Raw genomic sequence first — 23,593 nt, forward strand, 5'->3', positions numbered from 1 at the left:
CAGTTTATCTGTGTCTTCCATGGGAAGCAGGGTTGTCCGAGGAGGATGATGATGACTCCTCATCTTAGTAGAACTGCTATGCCGCACTCACCAGGAGGCGGGGCTTCGGTCCCGACGTCACTCCCTCCGGTACGGCGGTCCCTCGGGGGCTCCCGTCGGGTGCGCATACGCAGCTCTCGTCCCCGGGGCTCCTCCTCCATGTCACGTTTGCGCTTGCGCGATCCTGTCAGTGCTGTCTCCGGGTCGGACCCCTCTATGGTAATGGAGGACCTGACCCGGAAGCTGTAGGGGTCGGTTCCACCTGGCAGCTCGCCCGGGGCCCCTCGGTGCCACGGCCCAGAGTGTTCACTCCTGGAGTTTCCGGCTCCAGACCATCCACTCTAACAGTATAATCAGGCCATGGACCCCGCTGGTAATACGGCTTCCGTCCAAAAGGAGCTGGCGTTCCTCCGGGAAAACCAGACTAGAATTATGTTATTTCTCAAGTCCATGGAGTCCTGTTTATCTGCCTTACAGTCCTCTGAGCCTTGGAATGCTGCCCAGTTGGCCAGTCTCCAGCAGGAACTCGCGCAGCAACGCGACTCCCAGGTCCAGATCCTCAACTATATGTCGTCGGTAGATAATCGGCTCCTATCTATTCAATCTGTTTCTGCCCAGGCCATGGTTCCTCTCTCGCTACCGCGCTTATGTAAGCCACCTTGGTATGGTGGTGACCCTGTGTTGTGTCGCGGGTTTTTGAATCAGTGTCGTTTGCATTTTGAGTTTTTGCCGCAGCATTACCCCACCGATCGTGCTAAAATAGCATTTATAGTTTCTCACTTAGAGGGGAAGGCCCTTGCATGGGTTAATCCCCTTTGGGAGCAGGATGACCCACTCGTCTCTCAGCTTTCCATCTTTTTGGACACCTTCCGTAAGGTGTTCGACGAGCCGGGTCGCCTCGCTTCCACCACCGAGTCACTCTTTAATCTCCGTCAAGGTACTCTAACAGTTGGACAATACGCAATATGTTTTCGCACCTTGTCTTCCGAACTTGGTTGGAATAATGATGCCCTCGTAGGGGCCTTTTGGCGTGGTCTGTCCAGCCGGATCAAAGACGAACTGATGGGCCGAGATACTCCTACCATTCTTTACCCCTTACCGTGCCTGTGTCCCTGAATTTTGGTTCCGAGACTTGCACTGTGAAGGCTATTGTGGCTCTGGTGCAGTGGGTAACTTTATTAGTCTCGAGGCAGTTAAGAAGTTTCGGATTCCTGTCAGATCCCTGGAGACTCCTAGGTCGGTAGTTCCGGTCGACGGTAAGCCCTTGCAGGACACCGTTAACCAGGTCACTGAGGAAGTAGAGTTGCAGATTGGCTCATGTCATCGGGAGCGAATCTCCTTCCACGTATTGCTGACTTCGGCTCATACCCTTCTTCTTGGTCTTCCTTGGTTATGAACTCACGGGCCGACCCTGGACTGGCAATCCGGTGACATACTCCGTTGGGGACCGTCCTGTCAAAAAAGTTGCCTGCTGTCCGTTTATCCGAAGAACTCTGCTTGCTCGTCTTCGGCGGTTACAGGTCCGCCGTCCGCTAGCTGGTCTGTGATGTGTGACATTGTCAAGAAGGGGGCTGAGAGTCAGTCTCCACATCTGTCAAGCAACTGGTCTGTGACGTGTGACATTGTCAAGAAGGGGGCTGAGAGTCAGTCTCCACATCTGTCAAGCAACCGGTCTGTGACATGTGACATTGTCGAGAAGGGGGCTGAGAGTCAGTCTCCACATCTGTCAAGCAACCGGTCTGTGACGTATGACATTGTCGAGAAGGGGGCTGAGAGTCAGTCTCCACATCTGTCAAGTAACCGGTCCAAGGTAATTACCGTGGCTTCTGTCAAGTTGACATCCCAGCACCCGGGGGAGACCTTTATGTCTAAAGGTAACCGTAAAGGTGTGTTATCCTGGGGACATTCTTCTCCGGTTGCCGGCCATGTTGGTGTCAAGAGGACACTCTCCCGTTTATCCCACTACTACTGGTGGCCGTCTATTGCTCAGAATGTCAAAGACTTTGTGGCTGCTTGTCCGTCCTTTGCCAAGAAGGAAGTTCCCAAGCAACCATCCTCCGACAGCTTGCCTCTTAGGGCTGATAAACGCACCAGCTCTTCGCCTTCCAGGCATCTCGGTGTGCCTCTGCCGCTTCGACCTGTCTCGGGCATACCTGCCCCCGACTCTCTGTCCGTGGAGTTCTCCAGGGTATGGCAGGAGACCAAATTTTCTCGTATTGAGACTCTGGATATGATTGGTCCTCATGCAGTTAGGAAGTGTCTGGATCCCGCTCCTAGTGTCAAGGTGGTATTTTCCAGTTCTAGAAAGAGGGGGCATAAAGGAGGGGGTACTGTTATGCCGCACTCACCAGGAGGCGGGGCTTCGGTCCCAACATCACTCCCTCCGGTACGGCGGTCCCTCGGGGGCTCCTGTCAGGTGCGCACGCGCAGCTCTCATCCCCGGGGCTCCTCCTCCATGTCACATTTGCGCTTGCGTGCTCCTGTCAGTGCTGTCTCCGGGTCGGACCCCTCTATGGTAATGGAGGACCTGACCCGGAAGCTGTAGTGGTCAGGTGCTTCTGGCTAGAGGACCTGACCCGGAACCAGTAGTAGTCATGTGCTATATCAGGCGACCTCCCCCTATGGGAGGTGCCTGATTATTGTTGTGCTTCCTGGCTGGGACGTCTGTGTCTCTGCCAGGCTGTTCACTGTACTCAGGTCCTCTGTTCCGCCTTGTCTTCTGGGTGCTCCAGGGCACCCTTTCTGAACTTCCATTCCGCTCTCTTTGCGCAGTCGTGGCCTTTGGCATCCACTCGGATCTTGTGCTCTGTCACTTGCTCTGCTGTGCCTCCGGGCACTCTCTCTGTCCCTATACTCTAATACTCCTCCTGGCACGACTGCTGCTCCATTCTGTACTCTGTCGTGCTCCTTGCACGTGTCTTGCTTGGTTTACCTCCGGACGTATTACTCGCCACATGCCATATGTCTCACGTGTACCTGTCTCGCACTATCCTGTAGTTAGCGCACTTTCGTGTACACACCTGGTGATCCTAGTATCCAGTACCGTCCCTCAGTCGTACCCACCCATGTCTCCTGTGAGTCGTCCCTCTCGGTACAGACTACCGTGGTACTCGAACCCCTGGGCCTGCTCCTAACGGTCCCTGTATAGGGGTCGGTTCCACCTGGCAGCTCGCCCGGGGCCCCTTGGTGCCACGGCACAGAGGGTCCACTCCTGGAGTTTCCGGCTCCAGACCATCCATTCTAACAAGAACTACTTTTGCTTCCCTTCTTCAACCTCATCTTCATGGCTTGAATCTATTGTGGTCTCTTCTTCCCTGAAGATGTGCCGGGCCCCTTTAAAAGATTTCTTCTATCTCAATCTTCTTGACCAGGGATTTCATGCTTTCCATAAGGGGAAGGGGATTCCTCAGCAAGAGTTCTTTCAATGCAGCTTTGTCATAGTCTTGTACTGTATGCAGAAGACAATTTCTTTTTGCATAATGCGCATTCCTTATGTTTTGTTTTATCCTGTGCATTCCTAGACCTGTCTGTCCTATAATATTACATACAAGTAAAAAACAGGCATTAGGATAATATGTGCAGGGGAACACCTCAACTCACCTCACCTGACAGAGGAACTACCAAGACCAGCGGTGCTGCTTCTTCCAGAAGCTCTGAAGGCTGGTTGCGGTCATCCATTTGAGTGCTTCTCCAGCTGGGATGATTTGTTCTGAGAAGTTGGATTTATACTCCTGCCAAAATGACATTACCTGGAACACCCAAGTGAACTCTCTGCCTCCTCCCAGACTTTCTTTTACAGCCTTCATATAGGGTTATGGGGAGCACCGTGTTATACCAGGCCATGCTTCTCTCTTCGGACCAGCCCCAGGGAGACACCTCGCCATTCCAGGCAGTGTTCCATCCCTGGACATGCCATCCGGCTTCCTCCCCTGGAATACACTGCACCATACAAGGGGATGATCCCCTTTTCCAGCAGTGACATCCCCCAAAGATGCGCTGAGTCGTGTATGCTCGGAATCCTGTGCTGGACTGACCGCCCCAGATTAAGACTTTCTATTACCCCCAGCAGATGCTGGGGAACTATGTCTCCCTCAAGAACAGCAAACCACACTTAAGCGTATAGAGAGGCTGCCCTGTTGTGAACTCATTTTCTGGTCTGCCTCTGGTTTCTGGTGAGGGAGCTGGTTGTGCTGACAGAGGAGTTGTGAGTTCTCTTTCCGGTCTTCCTCTGGTGGTGGCAGGAGGTAATGAAGCTGATCTAATTAACAGAGACCTGCCACCTGATAATGAGGATGAGGATTGGACATCTGGAGTCTCAGACTGGATTTAAGACAGCCGACTCCCTATTCCCGTTGGAGAAGGGTCATATTAGACCATCCTCTTCACCCTTAGGTGCTGGGGGTTTTTTTTGTGGCCAGGAAAGATGGTTCATTAAGGCCTTGTATTGACTATCGTTCCCTTAACAAGGTGACGGTTAAATATCAGTACCCATTACCCCTGATGTCTGATTGTCACGTCCGCCATGTCTGCCATGTCTGTTTGTCTCAAGAACTCCTGGAGCGATGTGCATGCACATGCTTTGTCTGCTGTCCTGCATGTCCCCTAGAGCAGTGTGCACACTCACCTCATGCCTGAGCTACAGGATGCCTGCGTTTCTGCTCTGCCTTCTGTGATCTTCTCGTCATGTCTGGAGTCCTTGATCATGTGACATTTCTTAAGATCCTGCACTGTCTGGTTCTGCAATCATCTCGTCATGTCTAGAATCCCGGATCATGTGTTCTTCCTAGGATCCTGCACTGGTTGGTTCGGTGATCATCTCGTCATGTCTGAAACCCTGATCATGTGACGTTTCCTAAGATCCTGCATTGTCTGGTTCTGCTATCATCTCGTCATGTCTAGAATCCCGGAAGTGCTTCCCTGGTCCTGACCTGGAGGAGGAGGTGCTATGCCCTATATCAGGCCGCCTCTTCCTATGCTCTGGGCCTGATTATTGTGTTGCTTCCCTGCAAGGCTCTGGGTCTGTGGGGTTGCTCCCTCTATTCTGTGCCCTTGCACTTTGCTCTGTAGTGCGCCTCTGCACACGCTCTGTGCTCGTATTCTGCCTCTTGTCTTGTGCCATGTCTTGTGTTGTCTCTCGTGCCATGTTTGTCTTTGCCTTGCTTTGCCTTGTAGTCCTTCTGCTGTTCTTTGTCTTAGTCTGTTTTGCTATGTCTCGCCTTAGCTATGCTTTGACTTGTAGTCCTCCCTGTGTTCTCTGCCTCGCCTGTTTTGCCATGTATTGCTTTTGCTATGCTTTGACTTGTAGTCCTTCCTGTGTTCTCTGCCTTGCTATTCCTTGCTTTGTGTTCTTCCCTATGGTCTCAGTCTTTGCTTGCTCTGCCTCGCTCTCTCCTATGGTGCTCTGTAGTGCTCCCTGGCACACACACCATTTCTCCTCTCCTTAGTGCTCGTTTCTATGTCTAGTCCCAAGGTCTTCCCTTGGCCCGGCTCTGGGCTTCTGCCTACGCTCCGCTGCTAGACTCTGTCCTCGCTCTGACCTGACTCTGTTTCTGCTTGCTCCTTGCCTTGTTCCCTGCCTTGTCCTTGCATTCAACCCCGGCGTGGGTTCCCCTTGGCCGTCTCCTGTGCCGTGGTAAGTGCCACGTGTTTGTGTACAGCCGTGTGCACTGGCCAGTGTGGCGTGCCCCCTGCGTGGCTCCTAGCATGCAGCCCTTCCTTGTACCCTGGCGTGGCTCCTAGCACGCACCCTGCCTTGAACCCTGGCGTGGCTCCTAGCACGCACCCTGCCCTGAACCTGGCGTGGCTCCTAGCATGAAGGTTCCTTTGCCCGCCTCCTGTGCCTTAGTTGTGCCTCGTGCTGGCGTTACAGCCGTGTGCATTGGCCAGATAGGTGTGCGTCTCTGCGTGGCTCCTAGCACGCAGCCCTGCCTTGAACCCTGGCGTGGCTCTTAGCACGCACCCTGCCTTGAACCTTGGCGTGTCTCTACACGCACTCTGTCTTGTACCTTGGACCTTGGTGTATCTCTACACGCACCCTGTCTTGTGCCTTGGCGTGTCTCTACACGCACTCTGTCTTGTACCTTGTGCCTTGGCGTGTCTCTACACGCACTCTGTCTTGTACCTTGTGCCTTGGCGTGTCTCTACACGCACTCTGTCTTGTACCTTGTGCCTTGGCGTGTCTCTACACGCACTCTGTCTTATCCTATGCTTTGGCGTGGCTCTACACATGCACCCTGTCTCGTTTGTGAACCTTGGCGTGTCCCCTACACACGCACCTCGCTTTGAACCCTGGCGTGTCCCCTACACACGCACCTAGCCTTGAACCCTGGCGTGTCCCCTACACACGCACTTAGCCTTGAACCCTGGCGTGTCCCCTACACACGCACCTAGCCTTGGACCTTGGCGTGTTCCCTAAACACGCACCCTGCTTGGATATCTGTCGTGCCTCCTTGCCTGAACCCTGGTTTGCCTGCCGGATGCCCGGAACCTGCCGACCGTTGCCAGAGGTCCGGAACCAGATGACTACGGCCTGATGTCCGGAGCTGACGTCCGCAGCCTGATCCCTGGACCCTGTCGGTTTGCCAGCAGTCCGGAGTCCGACGCCATCATGCCATTACCTGTGCCTAGGCGTGCCACCTGGCACGTACCAGGTTATGGACCTTGGCGTGCCCACGCACGCACCTTGCACGTTTTGCTTGTTTACTCTGTATGTGATCCTGTGTTATTCTAATGAAGATACCTTGCACCTACGTCTAGTCTCGTCTTGCTTCCTGCTCGTCCTTGTCGTCAGACACTCATCTAGTGTCCTCTGAGCCGGCCGTCTGGTCCCAGCAGTCGTGGTGGCTCACCCCCTTGGTCTTGCCCCTGACACTCCCTGTATAGGGGGTGGATTCTCACAAGGTCAGCTCGCCCTCGGTGGGTGGGTGCCACGACCCAGAGGGTCCACTCAAAAAATGGGCTCAGCAGGAGCTGAGTCCGTCACACTGATTTATTCTCCAGAGTTAAAAGTCTCTGTTGGTTTACTAAGCTTGACCTCAGGGGGCGTATAATCTTATTCGCATCAAGCAAGGGGACGAATGGAAGACGGTGTTTAATACTCCGGAGGGACATTTTGAGTACTTGGTGATGCCTTTTGGGCTCACTAATGCCCCTTCTGTCTTCCAATCCTTTATGAATGATATTTTCCGGGACTTTGTGGATAAGTTTTTGATCATCTATCTGGATGATATTTTGATCTTTTCCAGTGATTGAGATTCTCATGTGGAACATGTCCGGACTGTATTCCGGATTTTGAGGGAGAATTCACTGTTTGTTAAGGGATCGAAATGCCTCTTTGGTGTACAGAGGATTTCATTTTTGGTATTTATTTTGTCTCCATTGACTATTGAAATGGACCCGGCCAATGTACAGGCCATTTATGATTGGGTTCAGCCCACTTCTTTGAAGGCTCTCCAGAAGTTTTTGGGTTTTGCTAATTTCTACCGTAAATTTATAAGTAATTTTTCTAGTATTGTCAAACTACTGACTGATCTGACCAAGAATGGCGCTGATGTGCTGAATTGGTCTCCAGAGGCTGTCTCGGCATTTCAGGAGCTTAAGCGAAGATTCACTTCTGCTCTGGTTTTACGGCAACCTGATGTCTCACTTCCATTTCAGGTGGAGGTAGATGCTTTTGAGATTGGTGCAGGAGCTGTTTTGTACCAAAAAGATCCTGTGACTTCTAAAATGAATCCCTATGCCTTCTTTTCTCGAAAGTCCTCCCCATCTGAACGCAACTATGACGTGGGGAATCGGGAATTGTTGGCCATGAAATGGGCATTTGAAGAGTGGAGACATTGGTTGGAGGGAGCTAGACATCAAGTTGTGGTCTTCACCGACCACAAGAATTTGATTTATCTGGAGTCGGCCAAACGCTTGAATCCTAGACAGGCTAGGTGAGCCTTGTTTTTCACGCGCTTAAATTTTGTGGTCTCTTTTCTTCCAGGCACTAAGAATGTTAAGGCAGATGCCCTTTCTGGTAGTTTCTTTGCTGATTCTCTTATTGTGACCGAGCCTACTACCATCCTAGGTGAGGGGGGTAGTTCTTTCTGCCATTTCGCCCAATTTGATTTCAAAGAAATAATTTTGGATTAAACGTGCGCTGCTAGACAAAACGACTCCTCTCCAGATTATGTACTTGCATACTTTTATTTTCCAACGCGTATATGTACATATCATCCCCTGATGAAGAAGTTTTTAACTTCGAAACGCGTTGGGAAATAAAAGTATGCAAGTACATAATCTGGAGAGGAGTCGTTTTGTCTAGCAGCGCACGTTTAATCCAAAATTATTTCTTTGAAATCTGATGATCTATGGTCACGGCGTTGGCCATTTGGATGTGCAGCAGCCTGACGTCTATTCCTTTCATGCCTAAAACTCTCCTGCTATTGGTGAGTATAACAGCTTGAATCATATCTGTTTTACCTGGGTAAGACCCTATTGCACTCTTTCTCTTTTAGTTTTAACCATTTCGCCCAATTTGAGATGCGCCCTGGAGGAATTTCAGGAGGATAAACCTGAGCGTTGTCCTATGGGAAAATTGTATGTTCCTGACCAGTGGAGGAAGAAAGTGATGTCTGAAGTTCATTGCTCTGCATTGGCTGGTCATCCAGGTTTTTTTGGTACCAGAGATTTGGTGAGTCGGTCTTTTAGGAGGCCTGCCTTATCTCGTGATGTCAGGAATCTTGTGCAGTCCTGTGGGACTTGTTCTCGGTCTAAACCCTGTTCTCGTTCTAGTGGGTTGTTGATGCCCCTGCCAGTGCCCAAAAGGCCATGGACCCATATCTCAATGGATTTTATTTCTGATCTTCCTGTCTCTCAGAGAATGACTGTTATCTGGGTGATTTGTGATAGATTTTCTAAGATGGTCCATCTTGTACCACTCCCAAAGTTGCCATCTCCCTCAGAGTTGGTGCCCTTGTTTTTACAACAGGTGGTTCGGTTGCATGGGATTCCTGAGAACATTGTGACGGAGAGAGGAGTCCAATTTGTTTCCAGATTCTGGAAAGCCTTTTGTTCCAATCTGTGAATTCAGTTATCTTTCTTCTCTGTGTTTCATCCTCAGACCAATGGGCAAACTGAGAGAACAAACCAGACTTTAAGTCCTATTTGAGATGTTTTATATCTGCTGATCAGGATGACTGGGTCTCATTTTTGCCCTTGGCCGAATTTGCGCTAAACAATAGAGCTAGTTCTGCTACTTTGATGTCGCCCTTTTTCTGTAACTTTGGGTTTCATCCTCGATTTTCTTCAGGGCAAGTGGAATCTTCAGCCTGCCCAGGTGTGGACACTGTGGTAGAGAGAATGCAGCAGATTTGGGACCAAGTGGTGGATAAGTTGTCACTTTCTCAGGAAAAGGCCCAGCGGTTTTCCTACCGGCATAGGACCATTGGTCCCCGGTTTAAAGTGGGTGATATGGTTTGGTTGTCGTCAAAGAATATCTCTATGAAGATTGCGTCTCCAAAGTTCAAGCGAAGATTTATTGGACCTTATAAGATTTTGGAGATTCTTAATCCTGTTTCTTTTCGATTGGCTCTTCCAGCTACTTTTAAGATCCATAACGTATTTCACAAATCTCTGTTGAAGAGGTTTGTTGAGCCAGTAGTTCCTATGGCGGCACCTCCTGACCCTGTATTGGTTAAAGGCAATTTGGAATATGAGGTAGAGAAAATATTGGATTCTCGTTTGGCTAGACGGAGACTCCAGTATTTGGTCAAATGGAAGGGTTATGGCCAGGAGGATAATTCTTGCGTCTCTGCCTCTGACATTCATGCCAATAGATTCGTTCGTGCTTTTCACTGGGCCCATCCTGATCAGCCTGGTGGCGTGGATGAGGGTTCGGTGACCCCTCCTCAAGGGGGGGTACTGTTGTGAACTCATTTTCTGGTCTGCCTCTGGTTTCTGGTGAGGGAGCTGGTTGTGCTGACAGATGAGTTGTGAGTTCTCTTTCCGTGCTCCCTCTGGTGGTGGCAGGAGGTAATGAAGCTGATCTAATTAACAGAGACCTGCCACCTGATAATGAGGATGAGGATTGGACATCTGGAGTCTCAGACTGGATTTAAGACAGCCGACTCCCTATTCCCATGCTGGTGATTTTTTCCTGCCTCCTGAGGTTTTAGTTTCCAGCTCAGTTCCTGCCTTCTCAAGCTAAGTTGTCTCTGCTAATGTTCACATTTGATTTGGTTTGGTCTATTCAGTTTTTTGTGTGGTCAGCCAGCCCCGGCTGGGGCAGTGCTGAATTTCCACTCTTATGTCACTGTATGTGCCAGTTTGCTTTTTGTCCCTTATTAGATTGGCCTCTTTTTGCTCTGTTCTCATAATATGCCAGAGTGCTGACATAATGGGTGAAGTCTAGTGACTTCAGGGTTTTTTTGCTATCAGAAGTGTGGACATTTTTGCAGGGTTTTTGGCGTGATTGCAGACAGTATCTTTCCTTTCCTGTCCTTTCTAGTTAGTGTGGGCCCCATCGTTTGCTCAGCCTATTTTCCTACCTGTGTTTGTGCTTTCATCTTTTTTCACCGTCAATACATGTGTGGGGGCTGTCTATTCCTTTGGGGGTCTGCTCTGGGGCAGTTTATATTTCCTCTTTTCTTGCTTTAGGCTTATTTAGTCCTCCAGCTGTGAAGAGGCATCTAGAATCATCGTAGGTACGCTCCATGGCTGCTGTTAGTTGTGTGTTAGGATCAGGGGTCTGCAATCCATGTAGTTACCAACCTCTCTGGTTTTCTGTGACTTAGCTTTGTTTTGTTTTCCTCCTCGGTGACCCAATCATAACACTGCCCCTTTTAAAGCTGTCCTTGGTGACAGATCCTGTCTCTCTATGGTGCTGTCGTGGAGAAGGGAAAAAATGCTATTGCATTTTTAAGTGTATAATCAAAGCTTTTCTGAACTATAAAAACTACATCAAAAACACTGCTTCACATTTGCACCAAATAACAAGGAGAAGGGATAAAAAACCATCAAACTTGAAATAATCAGAAGATTGTTATTGCGTCAAGTGGTGCAGATACATGCCAAAAACAGCAGACTAAAAAACGCATTTACACTACGTGTGAACACCATCTCAGCATTACATTTTTATGTGTTTAATGGCAAAATAACTCAATCACGTCATTTACCATGAACCATAAATAATGTGATCACTATATTGTGTGGATCATTATGATTATAAGGATACCAAATATGTCTATGTTATTTGCTTACTTGAGGTATTTATTTTTTATTGCGTGATCTAAGTTTGTGTGAGAGCAGACAGTTCTAGTGTATTGCAATGCATTATAACTGCGATCAGACTGCTGAAAGTGAAAGTCCTGCAATGGGACTAAGTATATATTAACAAAATATTTATAAAAAATAACAAAATAATAAAAAAAATATATATTGTAACCATAAATGAATTGCTGTTTTTTTGTTCATTCTGCCTCCCAAAAATCGACGTAAAAGCGATAAAAAAATTATAATAATTATAATATTACAAAATGGTATCAAAAAAGACGTCAACTTGTAATGCAAATTACAAGCCCTCACATGACTCTCAGCAAGAAGATGGAAAAATTATAGCTCTCAAATATGGCGATTCAAAAACTAGTTTTTGCAAAAAAGGAGTCTTTTAGTTTGTGACAGCAGCAAAAACATAAAAACATGATATATATCTGGTATCACTGTAATCGCACCGACCCTAAAAATAAAGTAGTCTAGTCAACTATACCGCATGTGGAAAGGTGTACAAAAATAAATAAACCCAATTTTTCACCTGCTGTTGATTTGTTAGTTCTGCCTCCCAAAAGATCACAGTAAGGCTCTAAACTAAGTGCTTAAACCAGGGTTTCCGTGTAAATTTCTCAAATACGTGATAAAAACAGAAAATATGCAGGCAAAAACCTAAATAAAAAGGAATGATGATGTTATTATAAATATTAAAGGCAGCAAAGACAGATCCTCAGGAAGACACGGATCCCACATTCAAATGGATTCATCAGAGGAGGTGGATGATCTTGAATAAAAACATAAGAAGAAAGATTAGTAAAAACATATAAAAACAGATATAGGAAACATATTACATAATAAACACAAGACTAACAAGGATCTGGGGATCAGAGAAAAGGGGCATAATTAAGAGTGTCATTTAAACGCAAGGGTTGCAATATACGTAAAGTCCAAATCCATTTAGATTCCTTCTGGGCCAGTATCCTACTGATATTAGCGCCACAAAACTCTGAATGAACACAATCAATGCCAATAAAAGGCAGAATGGTGAGATCACATGAATGATAAATTTTAAAATGTTTGGGAATTGATTTGAGATGTTCTGTGCTATCCTCATTGGACGCAGCCAAAAGTACCAATACCTGGTTTATAAACATCACTGTGCTTGATTGGCCAGCAAATTCATCTGACCTTTGTCAAGAGGAAGATGAGAGACACCAGACCCACAATACAGACGAGCTGAAGGCTGCTATCAAAGCAACCTGGGCTTCCATAACACCTCAGCAGTGCCACAGGCAGATTGACACCATGCCACACGGCATTGATGCAGTAATTGATGCCAAAGGAGCCCCGACCAAGTATTGAGTGCATTTCCTGAATATACATTTCAGTATGCCAACATTTGGGATTTTAAAATCATTTTTTTAAGCTTGTGTTATAAAGTATTCTAATTTACTGAGATAATGACTTTTGGGTTTTCATAGAATCATAGAATCGTAGAGTTGGAAGGGACCTCCTGGGACATCTGGTCCAACCCCCTGCTCAAAGCAGGATTCACTAAATCATCCCAGACAGATGTCTGTCCAGCCTCTGTTTGAAGACTTCTATTGAAGGAGAACTTACCAAGTCTCGTGGCAGCTTGTTCCACTCATTGATCACTCTGTCAAAAAGTTTTTTCTAATATCTAATCTGTGTCTCCTCCCATTCAGTTTCATCCCATTGCTTCTAGTCTTTCCTTGTGCAAATGAGAATAAAGATGATCCTTCTACATTGTGACAGCCCTTGAGATATTTGTAGATAGCTATTAAGTCTCCTCTCAGTCTTCTCTTCTACAAGCTAAATATTCCCAAATCATGCAACCTTTCCTCATAAGACAGGGTTTGCAGACCGGTCACCATTCTGGTCGCTCTTTTCTGAACTTGCTAAAGGTTGTTGATGTCTTTTTTTAAATGTGGTGCCCAAAACTGGACACAGTATTCCAGATGAGGTCTGACCAAAGAGGAGTAGAGGGCAATAATGACTTCACATGGTCTAGACTGTATGCTTCTGTTTATACATCCTAGAATTGCATTTGCCTTTTTTGATGCTGCATCACAATGTTGACTCATATTCAGTCTGTGATCTATTAGTATACCCAAGTCTTTTTCACATGTGCTGTTGCTTAGCCCTATTCCTCCCATTCTGTATATGCTTTTTTCATTTTTATTGCCAAGATGTAGTACTTTGCATTTTTCCCTGTTAAAAACCATTCTGTTAGTTGCTGCCCACTGCTCCAGTTTATTTATATCTATTTCAATCCTCTCTCTCTCTTCTCTAGTATTAGCTATCCCTCCTAGCTTTGTGTCACCAGCAAATTTAATCAGTTTACCCTCAATTCCTTCATCTAAATCATTGATAAAGATGTTGAACAATACAGGGCCCAGGACAGAGCCCTGTTGTACCCCACTTGAGACATTCTTCCAACTTTCATTGGCTGTAAGCCATAATCATCAACATTGACAGAAATAAACACTTGAAATACATCACTCTGTTTGTAATGACTCTGTCTGATATATCAGTTTTACTTTTTGTATTGAAGAACTGAAATAAATTAACTTTTTGATGATATTCTAATTTTATGAGACATAATGTAGCCCCCATAGAATTTAATGAAGCCCCCTCACAGCGTATAGTGCAGCCAGCCTGATATAGTATAATGCAGTCCCCCACAGAATATAATGTAGCCCCCTCAGAGTATAATGCAACTCCCTCATAAGGTATAATGCAGCCCCCATAGAAAATAATGATCCCCCTCATAGGGTATAATGCGCCCCCTCATAGGGTATAATGCTGTCCCTCATAGGGTATAACGCTGCCCCCTCACAGGGTATAATGCTGCCCCTCATAGTGTATAATGCTGCCCCTCATAGTGTATAATGCTGCCCCTCATAGCGTATAATGCTGCCCCCCTCATAGGGTATAATGCCGCCCCTCATAGTGTATAATGCTGCCCCCCATAGGGTATAATGCAACCAGGACTCACTGATATACATATATATGTATATATATATATATATATATATATATATATACATACACACATGCTGTATATATATATAACATACAGTCATATGTTAAAGTTTGGGCACCCCTATTAATGTTAACCTTTTTTCTTTATAACAATTTTGTCTTTTGCAACAGCTATTTCAGTTTCATATATCTAATAACTGATGGACCCAGTTATATTTCTGGATTCAAATGAGGTTTATTGTACTAACAGAAAATGTGCAATCTGCATTTAAACAAAATTTGACCGGTGCAAAAGTATGGGCAGCTCAACATAAAAGTGACATTAATATTTCGTAGATCCTCCTTTTGCAAAAATAACAGCCTCTAGTCGCTTCCTGTAGCTATTAATGAGTTCCTGGATCCTGGATGAAGGTATTTGTGACCATTCCTGTTTACAAAACAATTCCAGTTCAGTTAAGTTTGATGGTCGCCGAGCATGGACAGCCCGCTTCAAATCATCCCACAGATGTTCAATGATATTCAGGTCTGGGGACTGGGATGGCCATTCCAGAACATTGTAATTGTTCCTCAGCATGAATGCCTGAGTAGATTTGGAGCGGTGTTTTGGATCATTGTCTTGCTGAAATATCCATCCCCTGCGTAACTTCAACTTCGTCACTGATTCTGGCACATTATTGTCAAGAATCTGCTGATACTGAGTTGAATCCATGCGACCCTCAACTTTAACAAGATTCCCGGTGCCGGCATTGGCCACACAGCCCCAAAGCATAATGGAACCTCCACCAAATTTTACTGTGGGTAGCAAGTGTTTTTCTTGGAATGCTGCATAACGCCTTTTTGTATGACCAAACAACTCAATCTCTGTTTCATCAATAAACAGGACCTTCTTCCAAAATGTAACTGGCTTGTCCAAATGTGCTTTTGCATACCTCAGGCGACTCTGTTTGTGGCGTGCTTGCAGAAACGGCTTCTTTCGCATCACTCTCCCATACAGCTTCTCCTTGTGCAAAGTGCGCTGTATTGTTGACCGATGCACAGTGACACCATCTGCAGCAAGATGATGCTGCAGGTCTTTGGAGGTGGTCTGTGGATTGTCCTTGACTGTTCTCACTATTCTTCTTCTCTGCCTTTCTGATATTTTTCTTGGCCTGCCACTTCTGGGCTTAACAAGAACTGTACCTGTGTTCTTCCATTTCCTTACTATGTTCCTTACAGTGGAAACTGACAGGTTAAATCTCTGAGACAACTTTTTGTATCCTTCCCCTGAAAAGCTATGTTGAATAATCTTTGTTTTCAGATCATTTGAGAGTTGTTTTGAGGAGCCCATGATGCCACTCTTCATAGGAGAATCAAATAGGAGAACTACTTTCAAGTGGCCACCTTAAATACCTTTTCTCATGATTTGATACACCTGGCTATGAAGTTCAAAGCTCAATGAGGCTACAAAACCAATTTAGTGCTTCAGGAAGTCAGTAAAAAGTAGTTAGGAGTGTTCAAATCAAGAAAATGATAAGGGTGCCCATACTTTTGCACCGGTCAAATTTTGTTTAAATGCAAATTGCACATTTTCTGTTAGTACAATAAACCTCATTTGAATCCAGAAATATAACTGAGTCCATCAGTTATTAGATATATGAAACTGAAATAGCTGTTGCAAAAACCAAAATTGTTATAAAGAAAAAAGGTTAACATTAATAGGGGTGCCCAAACTTTAACATATGACTGTATATACAGTGGGGAAAAAAAGTATTTAGTCAGTCAGCAATAGTGCAAGTTCCACCACTTAAAAAGATGAGAGGCGTCTGTAATTTACATCATAGGTAGACCTCAACTATGGGAGACAAACTGAGAAAAAAAAATCCAGAAAATCACATTGTCTTTTTTTTTCATTTTATTTGCATATTATGGTGGAAAATAAGTATTTGGTCAGAAACAAAATTTCATCTCAATACTTTGTGATATATCCTTTGTTGGCAATGACAGAGGTCAAACGTTTTCTGTAAGTCTTCACAAGGTTGCCACACACTGTTGTTGGTATGTTGGCCCATTCCTCCATGCAGATCTCCTCTAGAGCAGTGATATTTTTGGCTTTTCGCTTGGCAACATGGACTTTCAACTCCCTCCAAAGGTTTTCTATAGGGTTGAGATCTGGAGACTGGCTAGGCCACTCCAGGACCTTGAAATGCTTCTTACGAAGCCACTCCTTCGTAGCCCTGGCGGTGTGCTTTGGATCATTGTCATGTTGAAAGACCCAGCCACGTTTCATCTTCAATGTCCTTGCTGATGGAAGGAGGTTTGCACTCAAAATCTCACGATACATGGCCCCATTCATTCTTTCATGTACCCGGATCAGTCGTCCTGGCCCCTTTGCAGAGAAACAGCCCCAAAGCATGATGTTTCCACCACCATGCTTTACAGTAGGTATGGTGTTTGATGGATGCAACTCAGTATTCTTTTTCCTCCAAACACGACAAGTTGTGTTTCTACCAAACAGTTCCAGTTTGGTTTCATCAGACCATAGGACATTCTCCCAAAACTCCTCTGGATCATCCAAATGCTCTCTAGCAAACTTCAGACGGGCCCGGACATGTACCGGCTTAAGCAGTGGGACACGTCTGGCACTGCAAGATCTGAGTCCATGGTGGCGTAGTGTGTTTCTTATGGTAGGCCTTGTTACATTGGTCCCAGCTCTCTGCAGTTCATTCACTAGGTCCCCCCGCGTGGTTCTGGGATTTTTGCTCACCGTTCTTGTGATCATTCTGACCCCACGGGGTGGGATTTTGCATGGAGCACCAGATCGAGGGAGATTATCAGTGGTCTTGTATGTCTTCCATTTTCTAATTATTGCTCCCACAGTTGATTTCTTCACTCCAAGCTGGTTGGCTATTGCAGATTCAGTCTTCCCAGCCTGGTGCAGGGCTACAATTTTGTTTCTGGTGTCCTTTGACAGCTCTTTGGTCTTCACCATAGTGGAGTTTGGAGTCAGACTGTTTGAGGGTGTGCACAAGTGTCTTTTTATACTGATAACAAGTTTAAACAGGTGCCATTACTACAGGTAATGAGTGGAGGAAAGAGGAGACTCTTAAAGAAGAAGTTACAGGTCTGTGAGAGCCAGAAATCTTGATTGCTTGTTTCTGACCAAATACTTATTTTCCACCATAATATGCAAATAAAATGAAACAAAAACAGACAATGTGATTTTCTGGATTTTTTTTTTCTCAGTTTGTCTCCCATAGTTGAGGTCTACCTATGATGTAAATTACAGACGCCTCTCATCTTTTTAAGTGGTGGAACTTGCACTATTGCTGACTGACTAAATACTTTTTTTCCCCACTGTATATATTGTGAGGTAGTGCTGTCATTCAGTTAGGGGATTCTCGCTTAGCCACCACAAAACCAGATCCAGCACGGGTTTTCATAAAGCAGTATAGTCCATCAGGTTTATTCATCATCATAAACCTAAGTAATATGCAACAGCATATAAACAGCAGAGCGTCCATTATAGCTTCACTCTGTAAACCCTGTGTTCACACAGGTTGTACAATGTCCAGCATACAGGCTCTCTTAGGCTACTTTCACACATCAGGTTTTCGGCGTCAGGCGCGATCCGGCGTCGTGCCGGAACGCCGGATCCGGCAAATGTTTCGTAAAACCGGATGTGACGGATCCGGTTTTCTGCCGGATCCGTCTTTTTCTTGACAGACAAAACCGGATCCGTCTCATCCGGTTCATCCGTTTTTCTATCCGTTTTTCGACGGATTACGCCGGATCCGGTTTTTAAAATTGACCCTTGTGGCCTTCCGAACGGGATTGGCTACTGGAAAACTATATATAGCATGTTCCTACAGCCCTTCTTTGACAGGTTGTAGAGGAGAAAGTGCAGGTTGGAGAGAAGAGCAAGTTACTGGCGAAGATGGATGTTGTCATTGGAAATATTTTGAAGAATTTGGCGGATTTTACAGCGGAGGCAAATCGTTTGAGGGTGATTGTTCTGGAGAAGGAGAGAGCGAGACAGCAGCGCATCAGGCATCGTAGACGACGTTTGTGGATCCACCCCATCACAGCCAAGAGAATGACGCGTGGGGTCTATTCTACACTATGCATGGACCTTCGACGAAACCCGGATAAATTTTTTGGATAAGTTAGGATGAAAATGGAGAATTTTGATTACTTGGTGGAGCGCATTGCACACCTCATAAGAAAAGCGGACACCTATTGCCGCTTCTCTGTTTCACCCGCAGAGCGTCTGATGGTGACTTTAAGGTAAGCCACATTTATTGGATATGATCGCATCAGAGCACACTTTCACTGCAATCTTGTTGGTGGTAGTTTGTATCTCCAAGTGTTATAGGTCAGTTTTGGTATGTAATGCTGTGATTTAAAACTAATTTATTGTTTTTTAATTCCCCACAGATTTCTTGCAACTGGAGAATCCCTTTCGTCACTGCATTTCCAGTACAGACTCGGGATTTCCACCATATCTGGAATTGTGAAGTACACATGCCGTGCACTGTGGGACTCCTTAGCTGAAGAGTTTTTACCAGAGCCCACAACAGAGAGGTGGATTGAAATTGCTGACAAGTTTCAACAGATATGTCAGTTTCCAAACTGCTTGGGCGCTGTGGACGGGAAACATATCCGCATTGTAAAGCCAGCTGGATCGGGATCGGAATATTTCAATTACAAGAAATATTTTTCAATTGTCCTCATGGCCATCGCTGACGCGGAATACAAATTTATTGCGGTTGATATTGGGGCCTATGGCCGCTCCAATGACTCTCAAGTTTTCAAACTGTCTGCCATGGGGCGTAAACTGTATGGTAACACCTTCCAGTTCCCACCACCTAGACCGCTGCCGCAAACATCTGGTCCACCTATGCCATTTGTCTGTGTAGGGGATGAAGCCTTCCAGCTGTCAGAACACCTTTTGAAACCGTACTCTAGCAGAGGATTGACAAGACCAAAACGCATTTTTAATTACCGCCTCACAAGAGCAAGAAGAATGGTTGAATGTACCTTTGGTATTCTGACAGCCAAATGGCGGGTCCTATTGACTGCGATCAACCTCAAGACAGAAACTGTGGACGAGGTGATCAAAGCGTGCGTGGTACTCCACAATTTTGTTATCTGCAAGGAACCCATTTCCATTGAGGACACCTCTGAAGAAACCACCTTGCAAGATTACCATGACATTACCACTAGAAGTTCTGTGACGGTTTCAGTAATGAGGGACAATTTTGCACTATACTTTATGTCACCTCAAGGCAGAGTACACTGGCAGGATGACAGAGTGTGAAAGATTTGTGCCCAACCAAACTTGTGTACCTTCTGTACCAACAGTATATACCTTTGCCAACCAAAGTTGGCTATCTTGTCATGGTCTCTATTTTTAGCTTTAGGCCACAGGTGTGTACCTGGTTGTGTTTTATGCAAAGTATTTCACCTTTTAACAAAAGTTGTGTACATTGTTAGGAAATCACCAACAATAAACACAACTTTTTATTTGAAATACTTTGCTTCAAACACAACCAGGAACACAACTGTGGCAAAAAGCTAAAATTTACCCACAGTTATATACCTAGTTTTGAATACCATTTCACCTTTGAAATACCCTGTATTTAACCTTTTTTGCCGCAGAAAGAAATGACAGACAACCAGTGTAAAATAATTTAACTTTTATTGAAAAATGTTTTTTTTAGTAAACTTTTTTAAAATTTTAATAAACTTGTTTAATAAAACTTTGAAACTATAAAACTGAAACCATAAAACTGGTCATTTTTATTTAAATACACACATTATAAATCTGTGTAGTGTGTGGTGGAAATACTGCTGTAGGGGCTGCGGGACACTTCGACACTGGGAGTGTGGAGAGAGGACTGGGATCGTGGTGGGGAAGGAACAGTTAGAGGTGAAGGTGTGGAAAAAACTACAGAATGGGTGGACATGTGGGAAGCAGAAGAGGTGGTGGGTGGTGGAGTGGAGGGTTGGGCAGGGACTGTAGGAGCAGATGATGTTGATGGCAAGTTGTATGGGGAAGGAGTTTGGTACGGGGCAGGTTGCTGGAAGTGGGGAGATGTCTGGTACGGGGCAGGTTGCTGGAAGTGGGGAGATGTCTGGTACGGGGCAGGTTGCTGGAAGTGGGGAGATGTCTGGTACTGGGGAGGTTGCTGGTACTGGGGAGTTTGCAGGTACTGTGGAGGTTGCTGGTACTGGGGAGGTTGCTGGTGCTGGGGAGGTTGCTGGTGCTGGGGAGGTGGATGGTGCTGGGGAGGTGGATGGTGCTGGGGAGGTGGATGGTATGTAATAGGAGGGGGAGGATGGAAAGTGGCTGGAGGTGGATGGTATGTAATAGGAGGGGGAGGATGGAAAGTGGCTGGAGGGGGTGTAGATGTAATAGGAGGGGGAGGATGGAAAGTGGCTGGAGGGGGTGTAGATGTAATAGGAGGGGGAGGATGGAAAGTGGCTGGAGGGGGTGCAGGTGGAGGAACTACTGTGGTGGGAGGAGGAGGTTGGGAGGTAACTTGCTGGAGAGCAGCGTGGCATGAATGCATTACATGCATCTGCTGGGCAGGAGAGAGCGTTTCCATGCGCTCCACAACAGACCTGAAAAAGGTGTGGTTTGGCGAAGATCTTGCTTCTGAATGCATGGTTTGCAGAAGTGTCTTCACCTCCAGAATGCTGGAGTTGATCTGCTGATAGCCTGCGAAGATTTGCTCTGACAAGACTTTTAGACAGTTCTGGAAAGATGCATTCAGATGCAAGAACTCTGGCGCATAAGTCTTTTCCTGACCCCTCTGCCGCTGCCGCCCAGTACCCGCAGGTGTACTAGAGGTGGCAGGGGCAGAAGGGTGGGGTAAAGGGAAAGCGATCTCCTCACCAGCAGCTTCATGTAATGTAGGCGGCCACGATGCTCCTGTGCTGGTGGATGGGACAGATGGGTCGAATGTGTGGGAAGGCTGGGAAGGTGCAGATGTACCGGGGCGGTCGAAGTGTCCCTCGGTGCCGGTCTCCTCAGGGATCGCCTCAGAAGGGTCCAATCGTGCAGGCTCCCGAGTGCTGCTCACCGTGCTGTGGAATAAAGAGAAAAAAAAACAATTAAAATACTGACATGGTATGGCCCTGGCTGAAAAAAAAATTTACATCTAACATTTTTTTTCACATGTGGTGTGTAATATTTACCTTCTGGTGACCATTGTTTCCCGGAGGAACGACAGGGCTTCTGCGTACTTGTACTTGCTCCTGCGTCCTCCAGATCCACTCGGGGCCCGCATCTCTTTATTGAACTCCTTCTTGAAACGATCCCTCACAGACCGCCACCGATTCACAATTCTGTTCCCTGAAACGAGAAAGGAGTGGTTAGTATACAACATCAGTGTTTCCCAAACTCCAGTCCTCATGGTCCCCAGGGGTCATGTTTTCAGGATTTCCATAGTAAATAGAAATCCTGAACACATGATCCGTGGGGACCACGAGGACTGGAGTTCGGGAAACACTGGTATACATCAAGCAACCGGTACTGTATATACTTACGCTCTGTAATCTGGGCCCGAACATCGAGGTCCTCCCAGCGGCCCACAAGGAGCGAACAGATTTCCTCCCAGAGTCGTCGGGTAACGATAAGGTCAGCGTGGCGGCGGTCAGCCATATTCCAGAGCGGCTCCCTTTCTCTGACGAGATCGATGAGGTGGTCCACATCGAGTCCTCCATCCTCACCGCCAGAGTCGGGAGCACGCTGTGAAGGCTGTTAAAGAAAAAGACAAAAATAACATAATTAGCCTCCACATAAGAAATGAAATAAAAAGTGCAAAAAAACAAAGCAAAAATATTTATACTTACACGCTGGTGACCGCCGCGTTGCTGTCGCCGACGACCCTGGGAGGCACTGCGAGGACCTCTTGGCCGAGCACCAGATTGGGAAGACTAGAGAAGAAAACAAAAAATGTTATGTCTTTGGATGTAGGCATTTGTTTGCTGTGTGTGGTCTGCAGAACATTGTTTTCTATGTGTTGTGTGTAGTGTGATGTTGTGTTTCTGCGTTTGATGCAAAAAACTTACCAATTGTGAGCCCACTCCAGGTGTCTGTCCACCCCTTCCTTCTTCTTCTGGGAGCTCCTCTTCATCTTGTGATTCCTGTTTTGAAATAAAAGGCAATGAATAGACATATATTACAGAGAAGATGGATTTTGGAAATAAAAACTTACCGTCAAACGCTGACGATGCGAGGGAGGGCTCCCAGAAGATGATGTGCTGTCTTCCTGGTGGCCACACTCCATGCCTGTGGGTGGTGTTCCAGCTGCTGCCATTGCTGCTGCTGCTGCTGCATCTATTGGGCGGCTGTTGAATAAAGAGAAACAAATGGCCAATGAATATCTTGATATTCAATAGCCCTAGTTTGGAGGAATGGGTGATTTGATAATTACCGTCTCTCATCTGCTGCTGGCCTCCCCTCCTCAGCATGTTCTATTTGCTGCTCCATTTGGGGTGGTGGTGGTGCTGATGGTGCTGCAGTGGTCTCCTGCCTTCTCCTGCTTCGCTTGGTTGCTTTCTTGGGTGGCATGTTGGGTGTGGCTGTGGGTCCCACTGTCTTGCTTTTATATATGTCTTGTGGGCAGAGCTACTGAGCATGCTCAGACCAAAAAACTGGATCCGGCGCATTGCGGCGCTCATAGGCTTTCATTGTGTGAAAAAGCCGGACGCGCCGGATCCGGCGTGTCCGGCTTTTTCGCCGGAGACAAAAAACGTTACAGTAGCCGTTTTTTCCAGACGCCGGATCGCGACACATTGCCGGATCCGGCGAAAACCGGATGAAACGCATGGCCATCCGGCGCGATCCGGCGCAAATGCAAGTCAATGGGGGGGGAACCGGATCCGGCATTGCATTTCGCCGGATCCGGTTTCTGTCAAAAGCGCCGGATCGCGCCTGACGCCGAAAACCTGATGTGTGAAAGAGGCCTTAGCATCACTTATCTCACCCATGTCCGGGTTTCCTCATGGCTGCTTCAGCTTACTGCAGACGTTCATTCCCTCCCCTGGGAACTCTCAGACATGTGCAGCCATTCACCACAGCCCCTCCACAGGCTGTTAGCCAGGAAGCTCCATCTCTGCGGGACCTTCCACACTGGACCAATCGGGTCCCAGCATTCACCTCATGTGACCTACCCTGGCCACATTATATGGTCCGTAGCCACGCCCACCAGGTCACATGACTATGACCTCATCACAGGTCCTTCACACACACATATACACTTTACAATAGCGTTATTAAACACACCCCTTGGGTGGGTTTGTAGGTAACTAGTCC

This window comes from Dendrobates tinctorius, unplaced genomic scaffold, assembly GCF_039654945.1.
Source record: "Dendrobates tinctorius isolate UK_male_01 unplaced genomic scaffold, ASM3965494v1 ptg000377l, whole genome shotgun sequence".
Lineage (NCBI taxonomy): Eukaryota > Metazoa > Chordata > Amphibia > Anura > Dendrobatidae > Dendrobates > Dendrobates tinctorius.